The sequence below is a fragment of the Leuciscus leuciscus genome (genome assembly GCF_965113295.1).
Source record: "Leuciscus leuciscus genome assembly, chromosome: 4".
Taxonomy (NCBI): domain Eukaryota; kingdom Metazoa; phylum Chordata; class Actinopteri; order Cypriniformes; family Leuciscidae; genus Leuciscus; species Leuciscus leuciscus.
This window is the reverse complement of record NC_138728.1, coordinates 37,991,588-38,011,549: the sequence shown is the minus strand read 5'-3', so window position 1 is coordinate 38,011,549 and position 19,962 is coordinate 37,991,588. Positions and strand designations below refer to the sequence as shown.

At 39.2% G+C, this 19,962-nt stretch overlaps 2 long non-coding RNA genes across 2 annotated transcripts; both read left to right on the top strand.

Annotated features, from left to right (window-relative positions):
* The first annotated feature begins 10,457 nt into the window (after positions 1-10,457).
* On the top strand, positions 10,458-11,263 carry LOC309497504. The gene is made up of 3 exons (XR_014205580.1): positions 10,458-10,831; positions 10,924-11,063; positions 11,197-11,263. It is a non-coding gene; the product is annotated as an uncharacterized lncRNA (long non-coding RNA).
* A 2,355-nt stretch (positions 11,264-13,618) lies between these two features.
* LOC309497506 lies at positions 13,619-14,200 on the top strand. Its single transcript, XR_014205582.1, has 3 exons — positions 13,619-13,708; positions 13,823-13,939; positions 14,110-14,200. It is a non-coding gene; the product is annotated as an uncharacterized lncRNA (long non-coding RNA).
* The last annotated feature ends 5,762 nt before the right edge of the window (positions 14,201-19,962 follow it).

The window sequence follows — 19,962 nt, the reverse complement described above, 5'->3', positions numbered from 1 at the left end:
CTCAAGTCTCAAGTCTCAAGTCATTTATTTGTCATCGTAAAAAACATTGTAGAAACGTTATTACAATGAAATTAAAAGTGCTACTCCTGGTGCATATATAAAAAATACATTCATACACTTCCTCAAGTCATACTCTCACACAGAATCATATCAACACATACACATAATAAGACAAGTCACATGGTATAAAGTGCAAATGCAGTGCAAATAAATAATACAACCATTCATCATGAAATAGTCCTATTTCAGTAAGTATTTAAAGTTATTTAAAATTGTTATGGCTGTGGGGAAAAAACTGTCTCTGAATCTGGATGTGCGTGTTCTGACCGACCTGTAACGTCTTCCGGAGGGGAGTAATTGAAAGTGTTCGTGGCCTGGGTGGGTGGAGTCGTTGATTATATTTTTTGCCCTGCTGAGGTAGCGTGATGAGGCAATACTGTCCAATGTGAGTAGAGAGCAGCCAATGATTTTTTCCGCTGTACAGATAACCCTTTGAAGGGATTTTTTCTGTGCCACAGTGTGGTATTGTATACCACACTGTGATGCAGTACGTCAATGTGCTCTCTATGGCAGAGCGATAAAAGCCCACCAGCAGCGTCTCACTTAAGTTGTTTTTCTTTAGCAGTCTTAAGAAGTAGAGACGCTGCTGTGCTCTTTTGATTATGGTGGTTGTGTTAACGGACCAGGACAGATCATTGTTGATATGGACTCCAAGGTATTTGAAGGTGTTGACCCTCTCGACACTAGCCCCTGCTATGAGGAGTGGCGGTGGGTCCATCTGTCGCTTTCTCCTAAAGTCCAGGATCAGTTCTTTGGTCTTTAATGTATTAAGCTTGAGGTTGTTATTATGGCACCATCCTGTTAACCTCTCTATCTCGGTCCTATAATGCGTCTCGTCTCCCCTTACAATTTGGCCGATAACTGTAATATCATCTGCAAATTTGATGATGGTGTTGGCTGGATGAGCTGGGGAACAGTCACTGGTGTACAGAGAGTATAGCAGGGGGCTGAGAACGCACCCTTGCGGTGCCCCTGTGCTGAGTTTGATGATGGAGGAGAGGTGGGGGCCCAGTCGGACAACTTGTGAGCGGTTAGTGAGGAAATCTCTTATCCAAGTGCAGATGGGGATTGAGAGGCCCAGATGGAGCAGCTTGTTGATGAGGATGTCCGGAATGATGGTATTAAATGCAGAGGTAAAATCCACAAAGAGCATCCTCACGTAGGTGTTTTGGTGTTCTAAATGGTTCAAAGCCACGTGTGTTGCTATGGCAACAGCATCCTCTGTGGCCCTATTAGAACAATATGCAAACTGATGTGGATCAAAAGAGGCTGGCAAGCTAGATTTACATTTACATTTACATTTAGTCATTTAGCAGACGCCTTTATCCAAGGCGACTTACAAATTAGGACTAAATTCAGCGAGTCATCGTAGAGAGGCAAGAGCAACAACAACGCAGGAAGTGCTCAAAATATGAAGTTCAGGTATTATTCAGAGTAGCATAAGCCTGATAAGTGGTGTTTCGAAGGGAAAGGACTTTTTTTTTTTTTTTTTTTTTTTCTATAAGGTTAAGTGCTCACGGAAGAGATTGGTTTTCAGCTGTTTTTTGAATGTTGTCAGGGATTCTGCATTCCGGATGAGGGTGGGGAGAGCGTTCCACCAGCATGGAACTGTCAATGAGAATGTTCTGGAAAGTGATTTTGTGGCTTTCTGTGATGGAACCACGAGACGTCGCTCGTTGACCGATCGTAGGTGTCTGGTAGGGATGTAGACTCGTAGGAGTGAGTGAAAGTAGGAGGGAGCTGAGCCTGTGATAGTTCTGTAAGCAAGCGTCAGTGCCTTGAACTTGATGCGAGCAGCTAGAGGTAGCCAGTGCAGAGAGATGAACAGAGGAGTGACGTGGGCCCTCTTGGGCTCGTTGAAGACAAGACGAGCTGCAGCATTCTGGATCATCTGTAGGGGTTTGGTCGCACATGCTGGGAGTCCAGCCAGAAGGGCATTGCAGTAGTCAAGCCTAGAGATGACCAGGGCCTGGACGATAAGTTGTGTTGCATGCTCAGTTAGGAAAGGCATGATCTTCCTGATGTTGTGCAGTGCAAACCTGCATGATCGAGCTGTCTTTGAAATGTGATCTGTGAAGGTCAGCTGGTCATCAAACGTTACTCCAAGATTTCTGACCGATCTTGATGGGGTGATTAATGATGACTCTAGCTGGATGGTGAAGTCGTGCTGTAGAGATGGATTGGCAGGGAGGACGAGAAGCTCAGTCTTTGCCAGGTTTAGCTGCAGGTGATGTTCCTTCATCCATGTGGAGATGTCCGCCAGACAGCTTGAGACCCGTGCAGCTACTGTGGGATCATCTGGTTGAAAGGAGAGGAAGAGCTGTGTGTCATCAGCATAGCAGTGGTAGGAAAAACCGTGTGCCTGTATGATGTGTCCCAGTGATGTGGTGTAGATGGAGAAGAGGAGGGGACCAAGAACTGAACCCTGGGGAACCCCTGTGGTCAGCTGATGTGCTCTGGATACCTCACCTCTCCATGCGACCTTGAAGGACCTACCTGTGAGATAGGACTCAAACCAGTGGAGTGAAGTTCCTGTGATGCCCAGTGATGAGAGGGTGGACAGAAGGATCTGATGATTCACCGTGTCGAAGGCAGCAGACAGATCCAGGAGAATGAGGACTGAAGATTTGGAAGCAGCTTTTGCGATCCGTAGGGCTTCTGTGACTGACAGTAATGCAGTCTCAGTTGAATGTCCTTTCTTGAAGCCAGATTGGTTGACATCCAGCTGGTTGTTTAGAGACAAGAAGGATGTTAGTTGGTTGAAGACAGCTCTTTCAAGTGTCTTCGCAATGAATGGTAGGAGAGAGATAGGTCTGTAATTCTCCACAAATGATGTGTTTAGTGTTGGTTTTTTGAGCAATGGAGTAACCCGAGCCTGCTTGAATGCTGTAGGGAAGGTGCCAGTGTGGAGGGATGAGTTGATGATGTGTGTGAGTGATGGTAGAAGTGTGGGAGAGATGGCTTGTAGAAGGTGTGAGGGGATGGGGTCAAGCGGGCAGGTGGTAGGGTGACTGGAGAGGAGAAGTGTAGATACTTCTTCCTCGGTTAGCGAAGAAAAGGAGGACAGAGGGGTATTGGCTGTGGAAGGGGTCGGTCTGGGTTCCTGTGTGTGTGGAGCTGAGAACTGACTGCTGATAGCTGTTGTTTTGTTGGTGAAGAAGGTCGCAAAATCGTTAGCAGTTAAGGAGGAGGCGGGAGGTGGTGGAGGTGGACAGAGGAGAGAGTTGAATGTCTTGAAGAGTAATCGTGTGTTGGAGGAGCTGTTGATCTTGTTGTGGAAGTATGAAGATTTTGCAGCATGAACATCAACAGAAAAGGAGGAGAGGAGAGATTGATACATACTCAGGTCAGATGCGTCTTTTGATTTGTGCCATTTCCTCTCCGCTGCCCTGAGTTCGGTCCGGTGTTCCCGAAGAACCTCAGATAACCAGGGGTTAGAGGGAGTAGCGCGTGCTGGCCTGGAGGAGAGAGGGCAGATAATGTCTAGAGAAGAGATTAGAGTGGAGCATAAGGTGTCCGTTGCGGTATTCACATCCAGAGATGAGAATTGTGAGGGTGGGGGAAGAGAGGATGACACGGCAGAGGAGAGATGGGAGGGGGAAAGTGAGCGCAGGTTTCGTCTGAAAGTGACTGGTGGTGGGGGTGGTGGTGCAGGGGTAGAGAGTTGTAGACTGAAAGTAATGAGGAAATGATCTGAAACGTGGAGAGGTGTCACCAGGATGTTTTCTGTGGTGCAGTTGCGTGTGTAAACCAGGTCCAGTTGGTTGCCTGATTTGTGAGTAGCTGTGGTGATGAGTCGTTTGAGATCGAAAGAGGCTAGGAGAGAGGTGAAGTCTGTTGCATGTGGCTTTTCGAGATGAATGTTGAAGTCACCGAAGACTAGAAGTGGGGTGCCGTCCTCAGGGAAAGTGGACAGCAGCACATCCAGCTCATCTACAAAGTTACCCAGCTGACCTGGGGGGCGATAAATGACTACAATATGGATTTTAATGGGAGTTGTAAGTGTAATAGCATGATATTCAAATGAGTTGTTGTTGCATAAAGAAGAGAGCGTGGAGTATTTGGAATTGTTAGAAACGAGAAGCCCTGTACCCCCACCTCTCCCAGACTGGCGAGGGGAGTGGGAGAAGGAGAAATTGCTAGAGAGAGCAGCAGGGGTTGCTGAGTCTTCTGGACGAATCCAGGTCTCAGTCAGCCCCAAGATACTAAGAGTAGAATGAGATGCAAAGGCTGGAATGAAGTCAGCTTTATTGACTGCTGACTGACAATTCCATAGACCCACGGAAAGAGAGAGAGGAGTATGTGAGGATGTGAGGATGGGACGCAGATTGGCAGTATTGCGCTGCCTATTGCGCGTGATGAAAGGACGGTGCCGAGAGATAACAGGAATGTATTGAAAGCACATGTTGATTAAGGTGAACAATAAGGTAAGTAGGGGGAAGAGAAAGGGAAGAGGAGATACTTAACCCCCTGAGGTCTACGGTATCGCCGGCGATACCAGCTCGCTTTTTTTTTATTAGTGTAAAAGAAACTCATAAATACTCTGTTGACTTTGATTTTCCATAGGAGTTTCATACATCAATCGATTCTGTTAAATGTGTATTATTTTTGTGTATACTCACAATAAAAACAAAGTGTTGTGCTTTTTGCCAAATAAAGAAAAATAAACACGAAGCGAGTTCTGCCTTCTCTCTGCCAGTGAAGTCCATTCTGAAACGCGTCCGAAAATTAACAATAACTCAGCGAATACTCAGTCAAACAGACATACAGACAGACAGGCATGAAGCTTGAATTCTCTTCTTTTAAATGAAGTCATTTATATAAAAAAACAATTATTCTCATCTTGTGAAATCTGTATTAAAAGAGAGCGATTCCAGTCGAGCTCATCTCATCTCATTACGTTATAATCGGCCCCGCCCACGGAGAGCGCGCGCTATTCAAACGCAAATGGCTGAGGCAATCCTGTGAACGCCCACATCAGCTCGAGAAAACACACAAGTTTATTTAGATCATTACTTGTTTACACCGTCTTGCAGCGCTGTGAGGAATAATACTAATGGAAAATGTCCCTCAGAAGTGCGGGTATATCGAGGAGCGAGCTGAGGAATACAAGTAAGTTTTTTCCTTCTCACGTGAATTTCTTCACGTGGGTTTCTGTTTATGAATGAATAAACGGCAGAGATGCGCGCTGTTTACCACAGCTGGCAAAGACAGTTTAAATTTAAATCGCGTGTGTGAATGAATGATGATGTTTTAGCAAACTGTATTGCTATACTGAGATAAGTAAACATCGACTGAATGTTGAAATAAAATGTAGGCTATTTGTATAAGCAACGTATTAAACTGCAAATTAACAATATGCCCTAATATTTCATGAAAACAACGTTACAGTCAGACGAAATATGAAAGACAACATTTTGTTGACCAGATTTGGGTACAGTTTTTACTGTAGAATATACTGCCACATCAAATAAGCTTTTGTTTAGCCATTTCTATATATAAAATACTATTTTTGTCAAAAATAAAGTCATCAACTAAGATGTTAGCTGTTCCAATGTTGGTTATATTCAAACTAATGAATACATAGATAAAATGTAGGGCCTATAATCTTTTTTTTTTTACAAAGAAAGAGTACACTTGAAATATTGTTGAAATTGTAATTATTGTTGTAATTGTAACCATTTTAATAAAATAGCAAAACATATTTACAAGATAGATGTAAGCAAAATCTTAAATGGTCAATATAAGTCTTCTTCTAAATATATCTTTTGTCTTTGCATTGTGGCTCAGTCAGTGTCACACCTGAGTGAATGGCTAATTATGCAGAGTGGGTGTATTCTAAGGTGTAAACCACTCCTCGTTCACGCCCCCTCGCATATTGGCTTTCCAAGCAAAACCTGTTTTACATCAATTTAAATCAATGTATGGTTTTATGTGAACGATAAAGCAAGACTATTTTCACATAATTTTGAAGAAAAAACTATAGGCGACGACATCCATAAGTCAAAAGTCTTATTGCCACATATTTAGTATGTGTTTTGTGGTCTTATTTCAAAATTTTTAATTTTTAGTTTTTTCGATAACCACGCATAAACATTATTCTCTCAAAAATGAAAACATGTACATACATGTGGCTCACATATTATTGTAGTCCTGTTTGTGCTATATAGAGTGAATTTACACCTTTGCCATTAATATGTTTATAAGCAACTGAAAAAAGCACAAATGTCAGAGCATGTCAGAACACCCCCAGGGCCCAAAAAAACGCTCAGACTCCAGAGGGTTAAGTGCCTTTCAGGTGTCCTTGCTCGGTGGAGTCGCGCAGGTAGAGTCGCTGGTCTTTTCCCGAGTCGGTCTTCACACGAGGAGGCTGAACACGAGAGCTGAACGCTTCCGCTGACGCTTCCGCGACAGCGCGCAAATTACACAGATATACGGATAATGCTTTCACCGCTTGAGTGAGTACAGCTGTTTCGGTCGGGCAATTAAGTGTAAATAACGCGAAAATGTGGCAATTCCAAACTGCTAGGAGCAAAGGCTTAAGTGCAAATGTAACAATAATTTTAATTTTCACTCGCGGCTGTTGTTAATTGTGCCAACGCGTCTCTCTAAAATACAGAATTATGTGAAGTTAAAAATACAGAATAACAAGAGGATCGAAGATAGGCTTACCTTGACTAAAATACAACAATGAAATAACAGGGTGAACAGAGTATTCTGGCAAAAACACTTGCGCGTTCTTGCTGTGCCTCTAGTATGCTTGTCGCTGGTCCTAGATTTAATGTGTCGTAAAACCAATTTCTCCAGGCATTTCATAATAATTGGTGTCAGTGCAACTGGCCTGTAGCTGTTAAGGTCCTCTGGAGCTGGCTTTTTTGGCACAGGGATAATGATTGCTGATTTTAGACAAGCTGGAACAATGGCCTTTGACAGTGAGCTGTTGAAAATTCTGGTGAAGACTCCTGCTAGCTGGTCAGCACAGGAGTTGAGGACTTTGCCCGGCACTCCATCAGGTCCAGTAGCCTTTCGTGGGTTGATGGTCTTTAGTGAACATCTCACTTCATGTTCCTGCAAAGTGAGAGTCTGACTGGTGATAGCTGGTAGAGACAGTAGATCTGTTTCAGATCTTTCAACCTCAAACCTGGCAAAGAAGTGGTTCAGCTCCTCAGCCAGTGAGGTGTCAATGTTGGTGGTCCTACTGACAGTACTGCCTTTATAATTAGTCAGTTGTTGTATTCCCTGCCACACTCTGCGCTGATCGTTGTTCGCTAGGTGGTCCTCCATCCTCCTCTTATACGCCTGCTTTGCCACCTTGATACCCCTCTTCAGGTCAGCTCTAGCAGAGCTGTACTGTTCTTTATCTCCTGACCTGAAGGCGATGTTACGTTTCCTCAAAAGTCTCTTAACTTCTCTCGTCATCCAGGCTTTCTGGTTGGGATATGTCCTGATGCAACGTTCGATCGTAACATTGTCCATACAAAAAGTGATGTAATTTAGTACAGCCTCTGTGTCACCATCCAAGTCGCCATTAAAGAAAAGGTCCCATTCAGTATGTTGGAAGCAGTCCTGGAGCTGGGATAGGGCGGTGTCAGGCCAGATTTTAATGGTCATACTACTTGGCTTTATAGCCCTCCTGACAGGGATATATGCAGGTATTAAAAACAGTTGTAAGTGATCTGACTGGCCAAGGTGAGGGAGAGGAGCAGTTTTGTATGCTTTCTTGATGTTAGAGTATACATGGTCTAATATGTTTTTCCCTCTAGTAGCACAATCAACATGCTGATAAAAACTGGGGAGTACAGTCTTTAAAGATGCCTTATTAAAGTCCCCTGCTATAACATGTATTCCCCCTGGGTGATCGCGCTGCAGTTTGTTTGCTATGGTTAGCAGGTGAGCTAAACCTGTGCTAACATTAGCATCGGGGGCTATGTAAACAGCAGTAACAGTCACTACGGTGTACTCTCTTGGTAAATAAAATGGTCTACATATTACCGAAAGGGCTTCCAGATCAGGTGAGCAGTGCTGAGCAATGATCCTGCTGTTTGTACACCATTCATTATGCACAAAAATACCTCCTCCTCTTGTCTTACCGGAGTTCGTGTCTCGATCCTGTCGGTAGCTAGATCGGCCTGCTAGCTGCACGGCAGCGTCTGGAATGAGGGGATTCAGCCAGGTTTCAGTAATAATCATTACGCAGCAGTTCCGTATGTAATTGTTAGTTGCTATACTAAGTTCCAACTCGTCCATTTTGTGCGCAATGGATCTTGCGTTTGTGAGTAGAAGGCTTGGCAGCGGAGGTCTGTGTGGTAGTTTCCTTAACCGGGTTAGCAGGCCCGACCGGCGTCCTCGCTTTTGCTTCCTCTCCCGTCTCTGCCTTCGTCGCCTGCTGCTGCCGATAACAATCCACGGAGCGCCCGATGGTCTGGCTATATCCTCCGCGATGTTATTAGCGTCCTGGAAGGCTCTCGTAACAGCTGTATTATATTGTATACCAATCCTGATTAGGTCAGTGCGGCTATACTTAAGACCTCGACATGGGAACATTACAAAGAACACAAACGAGAAACATAAATAAACACCGACAGAAGAGCTAGGAGCCGCTGCACAGTCGCGCGCCGCCATCTTGGTCAAAAATCAGTCACGGATATATGCGCCTGCCACTCGACCAGTCACGGATATATGCGCCTGCCACTCGACCAGTCGCGGATATATGCGCCGGCCACTCGAACTTACACAATATGTAAGGTTTAAAAAACAAAACAAATGCAGCGCGCCGGCCATACCAGCCACACAATCTCTCACTGTTTACATCTATCAGACACTCCTATTGATACACAAAAGCACACATACAGTGCAATACATATCTTATTTACCTATTTCTCATCTTATCTGGTTTTTTATTTGCTCTTTTTACCCGTATGGGAGCGTGCTCGTGGCTAAGCGAAACGTCGCACCAGGCAGCCACACGATCTCTCGCTGTTTACGGCCACTACCAGCCACACGATCTCTCACTGTTTACATCTATCAGACACTCCTAATCATACACGAGAGCACGCAGACAGTGCAATACAGATCTTATTTACCTATTTCTCAACTATATCTTATTTTTTATTTGCTCTTTTTACCCGTATATGGGAGTGCGCGCTCGTGGCTCCATAGCATCGCGCCGGCCATACCAGCCACACAATCTCTCACTGTTTACTGCCACTACCAGCCACACAATCTCTCACTGTTTACATCTTTCAGACACTCCTAATCATACACGAGAGCACACAGACAGTGCAATACAGATCTTATTTACCTATTTCTCATCTTAACTTTTTTATAATTTGCTCTTTTTGCCCGTATGGGAGTGCGCGCTCGTGGCTCTATTAGAAACGCGCCGGCCACTACCGGCAACTACCAGCCACACAATCTCTCACTGTTTACATCTATCAGACACTCCTAATCATACACGAGAGCACGCAGACAGTGCAATACAGATCTTATTTACCTATTTCTCAACTAAATCTTATTTTTTATTTGCTCTTTTTACCCGTATATGGGAGTGCGCGCGTGCTCGTGGCTCTATAGCATCGCGCCGGGAACTACCAGCCACACAATCTCTCACTGTTTACATCTTTCAGACACTCCTAATCATACACGAGAGCACACAGACAGTGCAATACAGATCTTATTTACCTATTTCTCACCTTTTCTTGTTTTTTATTCGCTCTTTTGACCTGGCCAGCCACACGATCTCTGACTGTTGCAGCTGCCTGATACTCAGATAGACATTCTGAAGAATGATTTTGACCACTCCATTAAGTTTTGTATAAAGTCTTTTTTTAAAGTCTGGTTAATTTTGTGTAATTGTATATTAATTTTAATCAATTAGACAAACACATCGTGCAGCCCAAACCATAAGTGCTGGAGCCTTGAAACTTTGCCAGATGGTAGTCCTCAATTTAGGGAGAACCTATCAAAGTATGACCCCGATTGGCCAATAGGTGGCGCTATAGCAACCAAAAGCGCGAAAATGCGCCATTTTGAACTTTGTCTAAAATAAACCCTGGGAAAGAATGCTTTCATTTAGAAAGGACTAAGACAGCAACATCGTATAGTCCCCCAGAAGCACTGTGCAATGAGTCCTTGGATGAGATGTTAGAAAAAGGACTGATTTCCAAACCCAGACAAGAAGAATGCACATCGTTAAACCGGAAGGCTTGCTCTGAGGATGTTGACACCGTCTTTCCGATTTTCTGGGGTGAGCAAGGGCTCTCTGAACGCTATATTTACTTTTCTGTGTATACTGGCCAAAAGGACAATTGGTGTAGGCTTGGACGAACAATCTGCACCTTTGACAGTAAAACTGGTAAATGGCACTGCAGGTGCAGAGGCACAAAACACCGGATCAGTTGTGCCCATCGGTATTTGTCCATGTGGTGGCTTTTTCAAGAACATCCTCCGCTGCTACAAAATGCAGTTGACAATTCAAATGAGGAACTTGAAGATATGGAGGAGAATTTCAGTGCCACAGATGACATCCATCAACATTCAGAAAATTCACATAGTGGTATCATTACACAGACTAACTACTTTTGGAGTTCAAAAAGATTCCCAGAGGACCTTCCAGTGGATTTACCCACAGAAGTAAAGCCCATTCCAGAACATTTTGAACCTCAAGAAGTAGAGTGCCCATACTGTCCTGGGCCATCTCCGCCAAATCTTGAAGACAGACTACTAATTACCCGACAAGCAACTGTTTACGGCATATTCAAACAATATAAAGGTAGGATGAGTTCTGTAATTATTTACATGGTGAATAACATTCTGTTCTTATAAAGGATGTAAATTAACAAATTGCATTTATTTTTCATCTAGGTGTATCTGTCTATGCAAAAGAATGTCCTGTCTGCAGAAACCTGGTCAGGTTTCAGGAATATAAGAGTGGGTTCCACAACTACAACAACAGAGTGTTCCTGTCAATCCCCTTATGCTCTTTTCTGACAGCTGGAATTTCAGTAAGTATGCACATTGCACAAACTTATTATTTCAATTTAAATAATTAGAGGGCATATTTCAAGATATTTAAACAGGTGGTTATGAAAACTGTTGATTAAATGTTTACAACGTTATTATATTCACTTTCCACAGAATCACATTGCTGTGGGTCGCATGATCAGAACAATGGAATCCCATTCCCGATCTAAATTGCCAGTCAATACTTTAACCCTCTGGGGTCTGGGCTGTTTTTGGGGCCCTTGAGATGTTCTGACATGCCCTGACATTTGTGCTTTTTTCAGTTGCATATAAACATATTAATGGCAAAGGTGTAAATTCACTCTATATAGCACAAATAGGGCTACCATAATATGTGAGCCACGTGTATGTACATGTTTTCATTTTTGAGAGAATAATGTTTATGCGTGGTTATTGAAAAAACTCAAATCTAAAATTTCTGAAATAAGGCCACAAAACACATAGTAAATATGTGTCAATAAGACTTTTGACTAATGGATGTCCTCGCCTAGAGTTTTTTCTTCAAAATTATGTGAAAATAGTCTTGCTTTATCGTTCACATAAAACCATACATTGATTTAAATTGATGTAAAACAGGTTTTGCTTGGAAAGCCAATATGCGAGGGGGGCGTGAACGAGGAGTGGTTTACACCTTAGAATACAATGTCCCACCCACTCTGCATAATGATGAGCCATTCACTCAGGTGTGACACTGACTGAGCCACAATGCAAGGACAAAAGATATATTTAGAAGAAGACTTATATTGACCATTTAAGATTTTGCTTACATCTATCTTGTAAATATGTTTTGCTATTTTATTAAAAAGGTTATAATTACAACAATAATTACAATTTCAACAATATTTCAAGTGTACTCTTTCTTTGTAAAAAAAAAATATTATAGGCCTACATTTTATCTATGTATTCATTAGTTTGAATATAGTCAACATTGGAACAGCTAACATCTTAGTTGATGACTTTATTTTTGACAAAAATAGATATAGAAATTGCTAAACAAAAGCTTATTTGACGTGGCAGTATATTCTACAGTAAAAACTGTACCCAAATCTAGTCAACAAGATGTTGTCTTTCATATTTCGCCTGACTGTAATGTTGTTTTCATGAAATATTAGGGCATATTGTTCATTTGCAGTTTAATACGTTGCTTATACAAATAGCCTACATTTTATTTCAACATATTTCAGTCGATTTTTACGATCTCAGTATAGCAATACAGTTTGCTAAAACATCATCATTCACACACGCAATTTAAATTGAACTTCTGGCAAAGATGAAGTTGACGATAGGCTATTGACTCGCGATCTTCGCAGTAGGCTAGTGAACGCACCGGAGAAATGCACATTAATTAGGCTACATAGTTTTTTGTTTTGGATGGTTTTGTTTAGAACCAGCTTTCTGTAAATATATTTCACATTTTTTAGACATGTGAGGCGAGTAGGCTACGGTCTGGTTAATGATGATCTCCAGTTCAAGCACCTTATGTTGTGATTGCTAGCCTATATTTACTTTAAATCCAGGAAATTTGTTAATGAAAAAATTATTAAAATTAAGATACAATTGATACAAAACGAAATTCGTTTTAAAGAAAGGATTTGTAGTTTCTGTTTTGAGGTCTCTGTGAAAGTTTGAAAGTCTTTTAGTGCGCTTTCAGAGCGCTCGCGTCCATAATGGAGAACTGTCACGTAATATTGTTTTTTCCTCATAAATGCGAACACGAAAAATAAAAGACAAAAGACTTTTAAGTAAAACTTACTCCGAAATTGTGTCCTCGGCGGACACATTCGCTCTTCAAAATGCTGCCGTTCGTAGTCTGAGTTACAATCTTCCTCTGAGGAAAAAACCCGGTATCATGCATTCTTCCTCGCTGTCCAGAATCATCTGAAGGGCGTCTTTACTGGAGAAGCGTGCCACACTCAAAACGCGATGAACTATCAGTAAGTCTGATGAAGAAACTGTGTTTTTATGGCATTGATCGGGGGGCGTATGCGATGCATACTAGATCACCTAAACTATTTACCATTTGAATAGCGCCGGGGGCGGGGCGGCCTCAACTCATTATAGAGATAATGAGGCAGAAGGAAAAACGGTACCTCTCCTTGCTTTCAAACGGATTACATGAGTTGAAAACATTTGTTTTTTATATAAATTACTTCATTTAAAAGAAGAGATTTCAAGCTTCATAAAGACATATCTCACGTGTCTGTGTGAGAAGTATTCGGTGAGTTACAGTTCATTTTCGGACGCGTTTCAGAATGGACTACACTGACAGAGAGAAGGCAGAACTCGCTTCGTGTTTATTTTTCTTTATTTGGCGAAAAGCTCAACACTTTGTTTTTATTATGAGTATACACAAAAATAATACACATTTAACAGAATCGATTGATGTACGAAACTCCTATGAAAAATCAAAGTCAACAGAGTATTTATGAGTTTATTTTACACTGATAAAAAAAAAGCGAGCTGGTATCGCCGGCGATACCGTCGACCTCAGGGGGTTAAGAAAGGCATTTTACCATTTCTGTGCGCTAAGACAGTACTCGTACAATTTTTTTTTGTTACCGATGTGGACACCACCCATCCATTGTAATAGCTGATGCCAACTGGAAAGTTGCATTCGATTTACCAGGTGAGTGTAACATCTGAACAAAAACATAATCTGTAAAAAAAAAAAATTCTGCATTCACCTTAACACACATTCACATACAGCTTGTCAATACCCCTTTTACGTTATCATTTCTAGTCAATCTCATGAGACGCCCAGACATAGAGAACATCGGCCCCCAGGACACTCAGGCTAATGTGGCAGCAAGATGGGAGGACCTAGAAAAAGAGATCATTGCCACTGGATTTTGTGATGGTAGCCATGAATACCCTGTTTAATTCTACTATTGGCTTTAATGATAATAATGTATATTAACAATGTGTTACATTTGTAAAAAAAAATCAGGGTAAAACTATATTTATTGTAGTTTTGTAGCTGTAGTGGCAAAATTAACTGATGTTGATCTAAAAACGTATGTTCCTCAGATTCATCTAACAACCCATACACAAGTCCGCTGACATATTCAGCATTTGCACCCTGGATTGGGAAACACACCAGAGTTGATGACAAGGTTCCAAAAACTGAAATTAACAAAGGTCTCTCTCAAAGTGAACGGGTGAACTCTGCATTCAAACGCCATCGCGCTCCAAAATATTAAACATTATGGTTATACATATCTATGTTTGAGCAGATATCCACAAACAGTATTTAACAGTAAACACGAGTCTAAATAGTATAATATTCATCATATATCTAGCAACAGTTCAACTGCAATGTGAAGTTTATGCAACAATACCATAAACTAATAAGTAAGAATTTCTTACCTTACATCTTTCTTGTCTTCAAATCGCGTTCTTCTTCTTCTTAGGTAAATCCAATGTAAGCTCAGACGTGTCTTCCAAACTCGACGAAAAGCAGAGACTTGTGAAGTTTTTTGGTGTTTTGTGTTTGAGGTAACGAGGGCGTTCACGTCCCATGTGGACGATTTGCATGTGAATCACTTTTGCACGAGTGGGCGTGGTCGAATTAAAAGTAATTAGCAAGAGTTTGAGATACTGGACATCCTGTTGGTTTTATACAAATTACTTAAACAGAGAATATTTGAAGAGTTCAGATGCAAAAGCCTCTAAATGCCATCTGAAATTTTCTTATAGAATGATCATTTTTATCAAGCTCGTATATTTAAATTCAATAATTTAACTTAAATGGCAATGAAGATTACCTATTAATTATCATTTAAGTGAAATTACTGAACTTAAATATAGATGCTTGATAAAAATGATCATTCTATAAGAAAATTTCAAATGGCATTTAGAGGCTTTTGCATCTGAACTCTTCATTTGTTTTATACCATATAAAGGTATATGGCTCATAAATGTGTGACAAGTAATTGCTGAGTTTTGTTTCAGTTTATAGACGTGCTCAAGAAAAAAAGTTCACTGCGACGGAGAGGCAGAACGCACACCCTGTTTATTTTCTTTATTTTACAAAAGCACAATGTTTTGATTTGATTGTAAGTGGACACATACAAAAGTAGAAATATCACAGATTCTTTTTTTATATTTCTTTTTTCTGTATGACCATAAATGACGGAGTAATTTAAGTTTATTGTGCTACAATGTGAAGAAAATCCAGCAAAACGCGGGGAGTATTTGCCGACCCCAGAGGGTTAAAGTAGTTTGAAGTTTAAAGTAGTTTGAAGTTTGATAGATAGAATAGTTAGAAAGAAAGAATAGTTAGAAAGAAAGAAAGAGATTAGTTAGAAAGAAAGATTAGCTTGAAAAAAGAAAGAGTAGAAAGAAAGAAAGAGATTAGTAAGAAAGAAATGAAGATTAGTTAGAAAGAAAGATTAGTTAAAAAGAAAGAATGAAAGATTATTTGGAAAGAAAGATTAGTTAGAAAGAAAGAAAGATTGGTTAGAAAGAAAGAAATAAAGATAGATGGATGAGTTAGAAATAAAGAAAGAAAGATAGAATAGTTAGAAAGAAAGAAAAAGATTGGTTAGAAAGAAAGATAGATGGATAAGTTAGAAATAAAGGAAGATAAAATAGTTAGAAAGAAAGAAAGAAAGATAGAATAGTTAGAAAGAAAGATAGAATAGTTAGAAAGAAAGAAAAAAAGATTAGCTAAAAGAAAGATTAGTTAGAAAGAAATATAGATTAGTTAGAAAGAGATATAGATAGAAAAGGTTTAAAGATAGCTAGAAAATGTTTGAAGATAGCTAGATAGATAGAGAGATAAAAAATAGTTTGAAGATAGATATATAGATGGATAGAAATGGTTTGAAGATAGAGATATATAGACAGATAGATCAAAATAGTTTGAAGATAGATAGATATAGATAAAAATAGTTTGAAGATAGATATAGACAGATATATAGAAAGATAGATAAAATAGTTTGAAGATAGATAGAAAACGTTTGAAGATAGATAAAAATAGTTTGAAGATGGATAGAAAGATATATACAGATGGTGGACAACCAGAATGCCTATTACCGCCGCGCCAGCCGCCGCAGCGAAATCACCGCGGCAAAAATAAACCAGCCGCATTTCAAAGTCGTTCCCGAAATGACCGCCAGGTGGCGCAAAGGGACATTGTGCAAAACAGCAGCAATTGCCGTATTTTAAAATGTAAGTGGGTTAAATATAAAACCCTAAGCCTAATAGGCATATTGTTCATATATATAAATAGGCCTATTAGGCTACAACAGAATAGAACCAAAGATAGAATCAATTTTAGAACTGAAAAAATAGAATCAAAAGTTAAAAATAGAGACGATATTAGGAGCAATGACGCTGAATATTTTTACTATTCTATTGAGGAATTAGATAAATGAAGAGCTCTCGTGAGCGATACAATTGCATAGTAATTTATAGTGATTTCAAAAGCAGTCCTTAAAAAAAAAAAATACATGGAGTAGTGTGGCATAATTTTTGAGAGATTACGCGGAACGCGTTTTAGTTAAGATCCTGGTTTCAATGCCCTTAATGTATATAGGCTAGGCTACTGCTTTAAAAAAATGTCACAACGCGTTTTGAGATTGTTTTGAATTAAACATTGAAGTTTAAAATGTAGTGTTTTGGCACACCAGGCCGAGTGGTGTTACGCATTGTTCAAAAATCAGGTTTTATTCTGGCATGTTGAATTGGCGTTAGAATTTTTTATTTATTTATTAGATTTAGAGTTTAGATTTCGTTAGATTTATTTTTCTCATAACAGCTAAACTAACTTAATATATGCCTTGTCTTAATATGACCTACTTAATATTTAATCAAATATTCTAAAAGATTTTTATTTCAACATAATATTTCGTTTTTTCGACATAATATGTGTGCGTGCAACAAGCAAGATGTGTATTTGTAAATCGGGTGATGCGTGCATTGATTTTTATCAATAAACTAGAGTTTTCTGACAGTGTCGACTGCAAAGATGAAGTTGACGATCGCCATATTTGTAGTGAACGCACCTAGAGAGAAATGCACATAAAGACATAATCGGAGAGTAGCCTTTTTCTTTTCGTTTTCGTCTGTGTGAGGCATACGCTGAGTTTCGTTAAGTTAGGAGGATGAGATGCGCTCCAGCTGACGTGCAATGCAAGTGACCGCGCGGGCGCCTCCATGATTAGTGTCTGTTATATTTGCTTCTCTTACTTATTCAATCCAGGCAATTGGTAGATGAAAAATTTATTAAAATTAAGATACAATTTATAGAAAACGAAATTCACTTTAAAGAAAGGTTTTCTACTAAACAAAACTTAATGAAGTGGTCAAAATCATGTCTGACCCACTCCATATCCATCTCTCGATATAATGCATCCTATCTTACTCGTGCTGTTCACTTTTCATATTCAACATAGATGGAAAAAAATAACATTATAATATTTTAACAAAGATGATACTAAATGAGATTATTTAATGGCTACAACAGTATAGTAGGCCTATAGACTCTATTTGTACAAATTGCTGCACATTAATTTAATTAAATGAAACCTTGTAACGAATTCACACTGTAGACTGTGTACAGTTGAGACACCTTAAATAACTTGCGTTCGCAGCAAGCACAAGTTGTGATTTTTGCTGTGCACTTGCATATTAGTGTCAGCTGGGAAGGAAATATAGAGACCAGACCTCTTGGAACTTTAATTGAATATATAGCGTTGGTAAAGCATACTGAAATTACATCCCTACAAATTTATTAGGCCCTACTGAAAATAAATGTATCGAATTTAAGCAAAGTAGCCTAAATGTTAAGACTGTAAGCCCTTTGCTTTTTTACGTAGCCTATAAATGACTCTTATAGCCGACTTTGTGTTAATTTAATTTGTAGAGGATTTTTTAACACTGAAATAAATGAAACTAAATTATTGTAAATTAATTCAAACATTGACTTGCAATTAGCTAACATATGCCAGGAAGCAGCATTTGGATTTTGCGTTATGTATGATATTTAAGAATGAAATACAGTAGTCCCGCGTTGTTGTGGTCAGCATAGGTTTCTTTAATGAATGAAATATAAAAATACAAAACATTTCAATAGAAAAATATTGAAAACAATTCAATAGGCCTATTTTACATTTCTACATTCCAGTAGAACCCCCATTGCGCTGTACCATCGCCGGCAAAACCTTCTGAAGGTGATCGATGTAGTTATTGCACGCTGTTTTTGTCAGGCGATCTCTCCAGAAAGTCACTATGGCCTGAAGAAGCTCGTCTTTGTTCCATGGCTTAGCCTCACGTCTGACGAACTCTTTTAGTGCGTGCTAAACCAGTTCGATCGGGTTGAGATCTGGTGATCTGCGGGCAAGGTACGCCATTTTACGCCATTGAATGTTACACGAAAGAAGACTTTGGAAATATGTACGTTAATATTAATGTTAGTGGGGTCGGTTGTGAGTCGGAACTCTCCGTCTCGTCAATGTTTAAACTAGTCAATGTTGATGATAAGATAAAAATATTTCTCAGTTGTGTTTGTGTGCGTCACGCGTTAAATGTTTTAGAATGTCACATATCATTCAGATGCAAAATAAGCGCCCTCGTCCTCCGACTTCAGAGGCAAAAAGCCTCTGAGTCCGTCTAACGTTTTTGTTTAATATTAACATTTTTATCAGGCTGCTGTCTATAGGCTTCTACCCAAGTACCGGCATTTCTGAATGGGCTGGGGCTGAAGTTGAAAGTATGATGAGCGTATAGGCGACTATGTGCGGAGAGCATTTACTCAATATTATCATCTCATTTTTGGCTTTTAGAGGCTTTTGTTATTGGAGGTCATCATATTATATATAGCCTAGATTTAATTTTTTCGGCTGTCACAACTAGAAATATAAATTTCCAGAGAATGCATTTATTACACCAATATATTCCTAATAATGTAATAAAGTTTTCTTCGTGTTGACGTTATCATAATTTTAGCTAACATCCATATATAAATATAGATTATGGCTTTTAGATTTATGGATTTATGGCTTAAAAAAATGTTTAAGGATTTATAGATGTTCTTACAGTTTAGAGTAAAACATGGTTCGGAAAATATATTTATATATAAATCGAAATTTTTCATAATAATGCAATATAAATATATAACTTTTTCAACTTTTTTCCACTTCCAAAGCCTGCAAGATTTAGCCTATAGTTTAAGTGACTGTGTTTATTTTTTTATGTAAAAATGTAAGAAAATGTAAAAAAATGTAAAAAAAAAAATTATATTCTTTTTATTTGTTTATTTTTTAACATTGGCAATTTACTGTCTCGAAATTATGTGTCGAAAAAATAAAAAGTGTTTTTACAAGACCTTGTGCTGTTTTTTGTGTTTATTATTATTATTATTATGCAGATGTAAATTCAGCCATTCTGTTGGATAAAAATTGTCCCTAATGTAAAATGGAAATGAATGGTAATTTTATTTTATAAATATAAAATATTTAATATAGGCTATAGGAGAAAAAAACAATATGGTGTAGCAATATTTTAGAACTATCAAATCTCTCTGCATTAATAATAAAAAAGTAGCCCATGTTTGTTCGGGATTTGAACGCGTGTCATCTGAATTATTGAAACGTAAGTTATAGCCTACCACTCGGCCACGAATTTGTTTTGTTTTATTTTGTCTGAAATGTATTTTTACATATTTTGCTTTCGTTAATGTTAACCAATTCTGTTGTAGCATAATAGGCCTATATTTTTTCCCTAAAAGTTTGTTTTATTCTCTGCTTTGTTTATATTTTTACATATTCAATCAGTCTCATTTTTGTTCAAATAATGAAAAAAATTTTTTTTTTTTTTACAAGATCTTGCGCCATGTTTTTATTTTTATTTATTTTTTTAATAAACAGATAGGAAACT